The following is a 13,468-nucleotide window of genomic DNA, read 5'->3' on the forward strand; positions in this document are numbered from 1 at the left end:
TGCAAACTCAAATATACTGTGTGCTTATTTAAACACTGCAGTTGTGGAGATAGAATTCTTTATCTTTCTTTCCTCATAGAAGCACATGCAGTTCTTAGAACATTGCTGTGGAAACCTATTCTGAGTCATATTCTATAATGGAAAGTTATGCTCAAATGACAGACAAACAAATCTCAGTTTGTGGGGGAGGTTCTTGACTTGAAGAGCTTTCATACTGCAGGTAGACCGAATGACAACTGTCTGAAAAGAAGATATTGGATTTTAAAAAGGAGTCCTTGCCTCATTTAAACTTATTTAAAAATGCATGACACCAAGAATGGTATTTTCTGACAAAATGATATACTTCCAAACTTCCTCATTCAACTGCTTCCTTCTCGCTCAATGTTATTCTCCAATACCCAGTCAAATGCAGCTTTATTATGAGTTAAGCTGCACTGTATACTGTGCAGTGAAGATGTTCCCTTGTAAATTGGTGGAATACTCTGCAGTTGTTGATTTCTTTCAGTCGCACGTAGATGTACATACAAGCTATTGTACTGTTTATTCTGTGTATGTTCTGAATCAGTGTGTGTCTTTTGTGAGAGAGTATACTAATGAAAAAGTACAAAAAACAGTCAACTTAAAGAAAGGGAATCTTTGAAGGATGGTGTCACAATAACAGTTGAGAGGAGGGCTGAGTTTGTGGATGAGCTGTATGTTGTGACTTAATTCTTGCGCGCCTAATCATCTTGTGGTAGACCTTTTTAATGGGTGTGGTTGTACTTTCTCCTTTAATGATGTATATTAAGTGATGCAATGTTCTATGGCTTTCTAGTCTATTCTAAGGAAAATACCACCTCTCACAGAAGTAACCATACAAGTTCTCCAATTGTGTAGTACTGCTACCAACTTTTTGAATTCTGAATAAATAAACCTGTGTGTTTCTGAGTTAACTGATCCCTTATGCCTGGTCGGTGCTTTAATGAGTGTCAACCGAGTACACACAAGGAAAAGAAAAACACAACAGTTACATATGACAGCAGTGAGTAGCGGTTCTATCAGCAGTATGATATGGGCAGACAGTCCACAAGAACACAGTCTTTTTTCACTTTCAATGATATTTGCACTGGAATTGTGGAAGAAGTGTTAACATTAAATGTGTGGGCACAAAATTTAGACATTCATTTGGAGTCATCAATCCTATGTAAGATTTCTATCATTCTGGTACCAGGATACAGTTAATTATCTCTGTGATATAGGCCTACAAGATTTCTAGGCAGTGGTATACATGTGGAAGCTTTAGGAAGGGAACAGTGATATTAAGGTAGACATATTTAGGCCATTTCTTATTTGTTTATCTTTATGGTTTTTTCTTGCAAAGATTTAGCTTTTCACACATCTTCGCTCTGTAGTGGCACCATTATCTTTGAATCCAAGTTATGGACTCAAGCTCCATTCTGGAGATAATCTCATTGACACCCTAGTTTTCTGTTCCAGCCTTAGTGTACTCTCTACATCTAAAAAGGTAAACCCGTTTACCACTATTCTGCTTCAGTTTGGATGAACTTAACCATTCTAGCTTAAATTACTATGCTGACAAAATTTGCTTGGTGTAGTGCCTTTAATGTAGCAAAATGCATGAATTCACTTCAAAGAAACCTGTCAAATAAAAGTTGACACCTTGCCGTGTAAATACATATTAGATAAGATGACTAAAGTTCAGTCAGTAAGGTAGGTTCTAAGGAATATCCTAAAGGAAGAGAGACAGAGTTGGAGAGAGTAATGGATGGAATTCTAGAGTCTAATGCCTCAATAACTGAAAGCACATCAGTCAATGCTGGAGTGATTAAAATTAAGAATGCGCAAGACATCACTTAGAAGAGCTCAGAGATTTCAGAGATTTGAAGGACTATTCAGAAGTAAGGAGGGATTTGAAAACAAGAATGGGAAGTTTAAGATCTAGGCATCAATCAGAAGCCAGTATTGGTCAGTTTACCTGGGAAGGGTGGATGAATGTGTGTGAGATGGGATATGAATTGGATGTTCTTGCATCACTAAATGGGAGGCAGGCTTGGACTGTCAAATCTTGAGGCCGCTAAAGCATGGATAAACATTTCAGCATCGAGGGATGTGTTTGCCAATGTTTCAGAACTGGAAGTAGGTGGTCTTGTGTGGATTCGGGTGTGGTTGGAAGCTAAAGTCTTTCAGCCAAAGACGACATCAAGGTTGCAAACAGTTGGGTTCAGTTTCAGGCAGCTGCCATGGAGAAGGATAGAGTTGACATCTAGGAACAGAATTTGTAACAGGGATGGAAGACAATATATGTTCTGTCAGTACTGGATGCTGGACTAGCAGTCTGACAATTTAGAGATGATGCAGGGGTGGTGAACAATATTGGTGAAGTAGAACCAAGTGCTATCCACATAATGACTCTTGACAAAGCACGTTCACATTTGTATTCAATGTTTCAATGACTTTGGATTCACACAAGCAGCACTCCTATCATTATTAATGTTGAAATAAGGGATACAGCTCAATTACCATGAAATCTCATGAAACTAAGATAGAAACCATGAGACAAAGGTGGAAACCATGAGACAATAGTTCTGTTAAACAGGGAAGAATGGACTGAGGTAGTGCTGAAGCACTGAGAGTGTGTTTCCGTGCACAGGGTGAGTAAAGGAAGATGTTTGCAAGGCAAGTGGGAGAATAGTATGTCCTTTATCAACAGTGTGGTGGCAAAGAAAGGTAAGCATCTATACTATCTTTCATGAATTGGCATGCCAATTACGCCATTGACTTCCGGTTCTGGAAGTTACTTGTGGGCACGGACCTTGAAGGCCCAGGTAGCTGGAAAGAAAGTTAGAGGGAATGCTGGTGGTGATGAAGTGGTAATGTCATTGATCTAGTAACCCAGGCACTCTGGGGACATGGGTTTGATTCCCACTATTACAGATGGTGACATTTCAAATCAATAAAAACCTGAAATTAAAAGTTAGCGCCATGGCAACCACTGTCATAACTTCATTTCTGTCACTAATGTGCTTTAGGGAAGGAAACCTGCCATCCCTTACCTGGTCTGCCTTATATGTGACTTCAGACCCACAGCAATGTGGTCGACTCTTAATTGCCCTCTGGGCAAAGTAGGCATTGGCAATAAATACTAGTCTAGCTGGCAATGCCCTCATCCTATGAATGAATATTTTTTAAAAAGCTTCTGTTTCATGGAAGCTGTTGAGGGAAGGAAATCTACCATCTTTTTCTGGTCGGGCTTACATGTGACTCCAGACCCACAGTATCTCCTAGTAGATTAGATTACCTACAGTGTGGAAACAGGCCTTTTGGCCCAACAAGTGCACACCAACCCACTGAAGTGTAAATTACCCAAGCCCATTTCCCTCTTGACTAATGCACCAAACACTACGGGCAATTTAGCATAGCCAAGTCACCTAACTGCAAATCTTTCGACTGTGGGAGGAAACCGGAGCATGCGGAAGAAACACACACAGACACGGGGAGAATGTGCAAACACCACACAGACCGTTACCTGAGGCTGGAATCAAACCTGGGACCCTGGTGCTGTGAGGCAGCAGTGCTAACCACTGAGCCACTCTGTTCAAGGGGCAAATAGGGACAGGCAATAAATGCTGGCCCAAACAGTGAAACTACATTCTGTGGATGAATATATAAAAGGCAAAAAAACCACACCACTAATGTGCAGACAGCAAAGAGCAATCTGATAATGAACAGGTTATCTGTTTTCATGATGTTTTTCAGCGATAAAAAATCCTGGATATGAGGAGAACTCTACTTGTCATTGAAAAAGACCATAGGATCTTTAATATACAACTGTGTGGGCAGTTGAGACTTCAGTTTAATGTCTCATTGCAATTGTGGAACCTCCAATAGTGTACCATTCATTAATGTACTGCCCTGGTGTATCAAACTTCATTTTTTACGCTAAAGTTCTGGAGGGGAACTTGAACCTACAAAGGCACAGCTTCTTTATTAATATTTATACAGCTGGAGAAAGCACAACAGCAGGGATCCAAACAGAAAAAAAAGTTAATGAAATTCCAGGGGGTAACTACATCGGATTTATGTGCAATGGTGCATCTATTAACCTCAGCAAATTCAAAGCTGTCTCAAGTGCGTGAGAAGAATATATTTATGTATTCTGTGGTCTTCGATTGTCAGTGTGCTACAAACAAAAAGACAAAGATGGATCAGGGCAGTAACAGGAACTGACATCTGACAAAAAATGCTGCACATATTACCATTTCTATTTTGACAGGTCTATGAAGCTGAAGCCAGGACTAGCTATATTTCTATGGCATTGACTCTCATGGGGTTTTTTTCTGACTCTCCACCGTAATGTTGACAAATGATCCATGCAAATGGCATAAATACATCGATCCTGCAGGGTTTCCCACAAACAGTCTGCTGAGGTTATGGCAGGTTATCCGAGGACCCCCATCAAGGTTCCAGCTCTGAAAAATTTTCGTGGGACTGAATGATGACTTTAAATGCAATGACGTGACCTGATTTTGTACTCTCTTCCCAGTTATTTATTACCACAGTAGCAAAGGTAGTTGATGAATTTAAGTTTTGATTGTAATGTGAAGACAAGGGCTGCAGCAATAACAATGATTTAATTTATATAGTGACTTTCATGTAATCTACCCAATTCTGGCAAAGTGTCGCTTTGATCTACCAGCCCCCTATGGCATTTGGCATCTTCACTTAACTGTTATCACCCATCCCATCCCCCTCCAAACCCTCAACTTCTAAGCCCTCCAGCCATCTGCAAATCCAACTCACTCACTTGGAACACCTCATCACCTTTCTTGCATTTACACCACCTCTAATAGCTTTTTCCAGGCACATGCATCTCCACTTACAGAATACTGAGAGGCCTGGATAGAGTGGATGTGGAGAAGATGTTTTCAGTAGTAGGAGAGACTAGGACCCAAGGGCACAACCTCAGACTGAACTTTACAACCGAGATGAGGAGGGAATTCTTCAGCCAGAAGGTGGTTAATCTTTGGAATTGATTGCCACAGAAGGCTGTTGAGGCCAAGTCACTGAGGGTATTTAAGGCAGAAATCGACAGTTTCTTGATTGGGAAGAGGATCAAGGATTATAGGGAGAAGACGGGAGAATGGGGTTGAGAAACGTATCAGCCATGATCGAATGGTGAATCAGACCTGCTGGACCTAATGGCCTAATTCTGCTTTGATATCTTATGGTCTTCATGGTGTTACAGATGGGCAATAAATGCTGTCTGAGCCAGCAAAGTGCACACCTCATGAATGAATAAAAGAAACTGCAGGAGATGACCTCATGTGGGAATGCAAATACCTCATATTACAGCCAGGAAGCAAATCTTATTATCATTATAGCATCCCTACAATGTGGAAACAGGCCATTTGGCCCAAAAAGTCAATAATGACCCTCCAAAGAGTAAACCACCCATACCCATTCCCCCTATATTTACCTCTGACCTAAGCTACACATCCCTGAACAGTACAGGCAATTTAGCATGGCCAATTCATCTAGCCAGCACATCTTTGGACTGTGGGAGGAAACCAGAGCCCCCAGACGAAACCCACGCAGACACGGGGAAAATGTGCAAACTCCACATAGACAGTCGCCAGAGACTGGAATTGAACCCAGGTCCCTTGCGTTGTGAGGCAACAGTGCTAACCACTGAGCCACCATACCACCCAAAATTGCATTTTTAGGCTCACAGTTTAAATCAAACTAAATTGTAAATAATTTTTGTGAAGCAGGTGTTTTGCATAGCCGATTTTGTTTTTGCGCAATGAGCCATTGATGGCCTGTTGGAAATAAATAAACATGGGAAAACAAAGAAAATCTCATTTTCCAATGTATACAGAGTCATAGAGATGTACAGCATGGAAACAGACCCATCAGTCCAACTCGTCTATGCCGACCAAACATCCTAAGTTAATCTAGTCCCATTTGCTAGCACTTGGTCCATATCCCTCTAAACCCTTCCTATTCATATCCGCATCCAGATGCCTTTCAAATGTTGTAATTGTACCAGCCTCCACCACTTCCTCTGGCATTCTATACACATGCCACCCTTTAAGTGAAAAAGTTGCCCCTTAGGTTGCTTTTATATTTTTCCCCTCTCACCTAAAACTTATTAAATTATTTCATTTTTTGAAGCAAGTTATATTTTCAATTAGAAGATCACAGCCTTTTATTCTATTTGAGCAAAATGCTTTTTGCTCACCTCTTCTATCATCCCCTGTTCAAAATCATTTCAATCAATCTCAACTCTGCTCACAGGACCAAGATTGTCCTGCGACCTTGACTTTAACATGTGATCTTATGTTCTTATTTTTGCAAATCATCCCGATGAAGGCAAGATGAAAATTTTCAACAGAATATGTCTCATGTCAGCAATACTCAAACTCAGCAACCCATCTCCCAGTTCATGTCAATCATGTCATTGTCATAATAAAAACTTCTCAGTTCTGCAAATCTATTTTTGACAAACATTGAAGCTTTTTTTTTGTTAATTGCATGTTGAGCTATTGGCTTATTCCTGCCACAGTAAAGCAAGATTAAAATTTTATTTAAAGGCAGAAGGCAGAGGGTGGTGGTGGAGGGTTGTTTTTCAGACCGGAGGCCTGTGACCAGTGGAGTGCCACAGGGCTTGGTGTTGGGTTCACTACTTTTTGTTATTTACATAAATGATTTGGATGTGAGCATAAAGAAGTACAGTTAGTAAGTTTGCAGATGACACCAAAATTGGAGGTGTACTGGACAGCGAAGAAGGTTACCTCAGATTACAACTGGATCTGGACCAGATGGGCCAATGGGCTGAGAAGTGGCAGATGGAGTTTAATTCAGATAAATGCAAGCTGCTGCATTTTGGGAAAGCAAATCTTAGCAGGACTTACACATTTAATGGTAAGGCCCTAGGGAGTGTTGCTGAACAAAGAGACCTTGGAGTGCAGGTTCATAGCTCCTTGAAAGTGGAGTCGCAGGTAGATAGGATAGTGAAGAAGGCATTTGGTATGCTTTCCTTTATTGGTCAGAGAATTGAGTACAGGAGTTGGGAGGTCATGTTGTGGCTGTACAGGACATTGGTTATGCCACTGTTGGAATATTGTGTGCAATTCTGGTCTCCTTCCTATCGGAAAGATGTTGTGAAACTTGAAAGGGTTCAGAAAAGATTTACAAGGATGTTGCCAGGGTTGGAGGATTTGAGCTATAGGGAGAGGCTGAACAGGCTGGTGCTTTTTTCCCTGGAGCGTCAGAGGCTGAGGGGTGACCTTATAGCCTTATAGAGGTTTACAAAATTATGAGGGGCATGGATACGGTAAATGGGCAAAGTCTTTTCCCTAGGGTCAGGGAGTCCAGAACTAGAGGGCATAGGTTTAGGGTGAGAGGGGAAAGATATAAAAGAGACCTAATGGGCAACTTTTTCACGCAGAGGGTGGTACGTGTATGGAATGAGCTGCCAGAGGATGTGGTGGAGGCTGGTACAATTGCAACATTTAACAGGCATTTGGGTGGGTATATGAATAGGAAGGGTTTGGAGGGATATGGGCTGGGTGCTGGCAGGTGGGACTAGATTGGTTTGGGATATCTGGTCGGCATGGATGGGTTGGTCCGAAGGGTCTGTTTCCATGCTGTACATCTCTGTGACTCTATGACTTACAGGATATGGTCAAGTTATTTTGCTGCACAGTAGCTGCAGAATAGAAAGGTATGAATTGGGAGAGACCAACTCATTTTCATTCAAACCCAAACATCTTTAGTGTTTCATTTGTCTATCTGTTTAATTGACATTTAAGAATTAGATCTTCAATCTCTTTTCTTGGTGAATTTGCTGAATATTTCTCAGCCTAAGTTGTTTATCTGAAATCATGAACATAGAACATAGAACAGTACAGGCCCTTTAGCCCACGATGTTGTGCCGACCATTGATCCTCATGTAAGGTAAACCTAATGTATGAACCCTCAAATTTCTGTGACCATATGCATGTCCAGCAGTCTCTTAAATATCCCCACTGACCTCGCTTCCACAACTGCTGCTGGCAACGCATTCCATGCTCTCACAGCTCTCTGCATAAAGATCAAATTCAGATCGGAAAGGTGAACAAACAGGGTTCGCTAATCTCATGGAAATGAAGTTTTGAACTAAAGAATTTCAGGTTGAATTCTTTTAGATTAGATTCCCTACAGTGTGGAAATAGGCCCTTTGGCCCAACAAGTCCACACTGACCCTCCGCAGAGCAACCCACCCAAATTCCTACATTTACTCCTTCTCCTAAAACTACAGGCAATTTAGCACTGCCAATTCTTTGGACTGTGGGAGGAAACCAGAGCACCCGGAAGAAACCCGCACAGACACGGGGAGATTGTGCAAACGCCAAACCTGAGGCTAGAATCGAACTTGGGACCCTGGTACTGTGAGGCAGCAGTGCTAACCACTGTGCCACCATGCCACCCTTCTACAAATAGTTGACTGGAAAATTGCTAGATTCATCAGCAGTTTGAAATTCCAAAACTAACCCTCAAAACTAGCTATTGGAAAATGAAACAACTGCAATGCTTCAAAACACTTTGTAAATCATAGAAATGGGAGGTCAGTTCTGTCAGTCATTCTGTTGAAAACTCAACAAGATTTTTTAAACTCATTCACAGGATGTGGACATCACTGCCTAGGCCAACATAAATGGCTCATCTCTAATTGCCTGTGAGAATCTAAGATAAGCTGCCTTTCTGAACCTCTATAGTCCATGTGGTGGAGATAGTCCCACTGTGTAAGGGAAGGAGTTCCAGGTTTCTGACCTAGTGACAGTGAAACAACAGCAATTTAGTTCCAAGTCAGGATGGTATGCGGTTTGGAGAGGAACGTGTAAGCAGTGGTGTTTCTATGTATCCATTGCCCTCGTCCTTTTAGGTGGTAGAGTTTGCAGGTTCATAGAACATAGAACATAGACCAGTACAGCACAGAACAGGCCCTTCAGCCTACGATGTTGTGATGACCATTGATCCTCATGTAAGGTAAACCTAATGTACGAACCCTCAAATTTCTGTGACCATATGCATGTCCAGCAGTCTCTTAAATATCCCCACTGACCTCGCTTCCACAACTGCTGCTGGCAACACATTCCATGCTCTCACAGCTCTCTGCATAAAGAACCCGCCTATGACATCCCCTCAATACTTTCTGCTAAACAGTTTAAAACTATGACCCCTCATGTTTACAATTTCTGCCCTGGCTATCAACTCTATCTATGCCTCTCATTATAGACAATTGGTGCAGGAGTAGGCCATTCTGCCCTTCGAGCCAGCACCACCATTCATTATGATCATGGCTGATCATCCTCAATCAGTATCCTGTTCCTGCCTTATCCCCATAACCCTTGATTCCACTATCCTTAAGTGCTCTATCCAACTCTTTCTTGAAAGTATCCAGAGACTTGGCCTCCACAGCCTTCTGGGGCAGAGCATTCCACACACCCACCACTCTCTGGGTGAAGAAGTTTCTCAATGAGGTCCTCTCTCTTCCTTCTTTTTTTCAATGAAAAAAGTCCAAGCTCAGTCAACCTCTCTTCGTAAGATAAGCCTTCCATTCCAGGCAGCATCCTGGTAAACCTCCTCTGAACCCGCTCCAAAGCATCCACATCTTTCCTATCATAGGGCGACCAGAACTGTACACAGATTCCAAGTGCGGTCTAACCAAAGTTTTATAGAGCTGCAACAAGATCTCATGGCTCTTAAACTCAATCCCCCTGTTAATGAAAGCCAAAACACCATATGCTTTCTTAACAACCCTGTCCACTTGGGTGGCAATTTTAAGAGATCTATGTACCTGCACACCAAGATCCCTCTGTTCCTCCACACTGCCAAGAATTCTGTCTTTAATCCTGTACTCAACTTTCAAGTTCAACCTTCCAAAATGCATCACTTTGCACTTATCCAGGTTGAACTCCATCTGCCACCTCTCAGCCCATCTCTGCATCCTGTCAATGTCCCGCTGCAGCCTACAACAGTCCTCTATACTGTCAACGACACCTCCAACCTTCGTGTCATCTGCAAACTTGCTAACCCATCCTTCAATTTCCTCATCCAAGTCAATTATAAAAATTACAAAGAGTAGAGGCCCAAGAACAGAGCCCTGTGGAACACCACTCACCACTGACTTCCAGAGAGAATATTTTCCTTCCACTACCATTCACTGTGTCCATCGACCAGCCAATTATGTATCCAGACAGCTAAATTTCCATTCCATTCCATGTATCCCATTCCTCCTGACCTTCTGAACGAGCCTACTATGGGGAACCTTATTAAATGCCTTGCTGAAGTCCATATATACTACATCCACTGCTCGACCCTCATCAACTTGTCTAGTAACATCCTCAAATAACTCAATAAGATTTGTGAGGCATGACCTGCCCCTCACAAAGCCATGCTGACTGCATTTAATCAAGCCATGCTCTTCCAGATGGTCATAAATCCTATCCCTCAGAATCCTTTCTAACACCTTGCAGATGACAGAAGTGAGACTGACTGGTCTGTAATTGCCAGGGATTTCCCTATTTCATTTCTTGAAGAGAGGAATTACATTTGCCTCCCTCCAGTCCTCAGGTACGACTCCGGTGAAGACCGAGGATGCAAAGATCTTCACAAGTGGCGAAGCAGTCACATTTCTCGCTTCCCAAAGCAGCCGAAGACAAATCTGGTCTGGCCCTGGCGACTTCTCAATCTTAATGTTTGTCAAAATTTTCAGCACATCAGCTTCCTCAATCTCTATCCGTTCCAGCATGCTTACCTACTCCTCAATTGTTTCATTCACTACAAGGTCCTTTTCTTTAGTAAAGACAGAAGAAAAAAACTCATTTAGAGCTTCCCCTACCTCCTCAGACTCGATACACAAGTTCCCTATGCTATCCCTGATCGGCCCTACTCTTTCTTTGATCATTCTCTTATTCCTCACATACATGTAAAATGCCTTTGGATTCTCTCTAATCCTTCCTGCCAACCTTCCTAACTAACAGTGTAATTATTCTGTCACTTCTCCAATACAAGGAAGAGGATGGGATGGCAGGGGATATGGCAGGGGATGGCAGTAGGTCTAAATGTAGTAATAAAGATCTTGCAGATTGGTGTCTAGGTACATAAAATTGTCTAAATATTGGACAACTGACAATATATTCTAAATCATTGGGAATGGGTTTTGAGCTATTTAGATACTGGAGCCAACTGAAAATATCTGGGTTCAAACCATTAAAATATTTCCAACTCAAAATGCTCATTTTCTACTATAAACTCTCCAGCTACTCCAGTCAGGAGGTGACAAAGGTGATCGATGAGGGTAGAGCAGTGGATGGTGTTTAGTAAGGCTTTTAATAAGGCTTTTAACAAGGTCCCTCCTGCTCTCCTCAGACCATTTTTGAGCTCTTTCCTTGCCTGCCTGTAATCCTCTAGAGCTGAGCAAGACCCTTGCTTCCTCCACCTTAAGTAAGCTGCCTTTTTTCTTTTGACGAGAAGCTCCTCCGCTCTCGTCATCCAAGGTTCCTTTATCTTACCCCTTCTTGCCTGTCTCAGAGGAACACATTTATGCATCACTCGCAATAACTGTTCCTTAAACAGTCTCCACATGTCTATAGTGCCCTTTCCATGGAACAATTGCTCCGAGTCCATGCTTCCCAACTCACGTCTGATAGCATCATAGTTACCTTTTCCCCAATTAAATATCCTCCCATTGTGCCTGCTTCTCTCCTTCTCCATAGTTATGTAGAATATGAGGCAGTTGTGGTCACTATCACCAAAATGCTCTCCCACCGCAAGATCTGACACCTGCCCCGGCTCATTGCTGAGCATCAAATCCAAAATGGCCTCTCCCCTCGTCGGCCTGTCAACGTACTGAGTTAGGAAACCCTCCTGAACACACCTTCCAAAAACAGCTCCTTCCAAACCATCTGCTTGAAGGAGGTTCCCATCAATATTGGGAAAGTTAAAGTCAATAGTCCAGAGGTACCTTGGACTATTGGCTGAATGGATAAAAATTTTCAGTTCAGTTAAAAAGACTGTTTTCTTCACCATGGATATCCAATCCCTCTACACCTCCATCCGCCATGACCAGGGCCTCCAAGCCCTCCGTTTTTGCCTCTCCAGATGTCCCCAACAGTACCCTTCCACTGACACTCTCATTCGTTTGGCCGAACTTGTCCTCCGCCTCGGAACACTTCAACCCCAGGGCATCAATGTGGACTTCAACAGTTTCCTCATTTTCCCTTCCCCCACCTCACCCTAGTTCTAAACTTGCATCTCAGCACTGTCCCCATGACTTGTCCGGACTTGCTCTACCTACCTAACTCCTTTTCCACCTATCCACTCCACCCTCTCCTCCCTGACCTATCACCTTCATCCCCTCCCCCACTCACCCATTGTACTCTATGCTACTTTCTCCCCACCCCCACCCTCCTCTAGCTTATCTCTCCACGCTCCAGGCTCACTGCCTTTATTCCTGATGAAGAGCTTTTGCCCGAAACGTCGATTTTACTGCTCCTCGGATGCTGCCTGAACTGCTATGCTCTTCCACCACCACTAATCCAGAATCTGGTTTCCAGCATCTGCAGTCATTGTTTTTACCTCTGTTTCATTTTTTTCCCTACTTTCCAAAATACATTGGTTAAACCTGTGATTACTGTAAATATTTTGTGGATCAAACAAATCTGGTTATTATTTGTTGGCTGGGTGTTGCTGGCTGGCCAGCATTTATTGCTTTATTTATAAGCATCTTAAACAGCACCTTCCAAATCCACGACAACCTCCATCTCGAAGGACAAGTGCAGCATATACAAGTGCCCCTCCAAGTCACCCCCCCATCCTGACTTGGAAATATATCCTTCACTGTCACTGGGTCAAAATCCTGGAACTCCCTTCCTAACTAACAGTGTAATTATTCTGTCACTTCTCCAATACAAGGAAGAGGATGGGATGGCAGGGGATATGGCAGGGGATGGCAGTAGGTCTAAATGTAGTAATAAAGATCTTGCAGATTGGTGTCTAGGTACATAAAATTGTCTAAATATTGGACAACTGACAATATATTCTAAATCATTGGGAATGGGTTTTGAGCTATTTAGATACTGGAGCCAACTGAAAATATCTGGGTTCAAACCATTAAAATATTTCCAACTCAAAATGCTCATTTTCTACTATAAACTCTCCAGCTACTCCAGTCAGGAGGTGACAAAGGTGATCGATGAGGGTAGAGCAGTGGATGGTGTTTAGTAAGGCTTTTAATAAGGCTTTTAACAAGGTCCCTCATGGTAGGTTCATCCAGAAGACTAAGATGCATGTGATCCATGGTGACTTGGCTGTCTGGAATCAGAATTGGCTTGCCCAGAGAAGGCCATGGGTAGTGTTGGAAGTGTGTTTCAATGGCTGGAGGTCCCTAACCAGTAGTGTTCCGCAGGGATCTGTACTGGGA

This window comes from Chiloscyllium plagiosum, unplaced genomic scaffold (genome assembly GCF_037043375.1).
Source record: "Chiloscyllium plagiosum isolate Xiang-an unplaced genomic scaffold, Cpla_swu_hap1 HiC_scaffold_28, whole genome shotgun sequence".
Classification (NCBI taxonomy): domain Eukaryota; kingdom Metazoa; phylum Chordata; class Chondrichthyes; order Orectolobiformes; family Hemiscylliidae; genus Chiloscyllium; species Chiloscyllium plagiosum.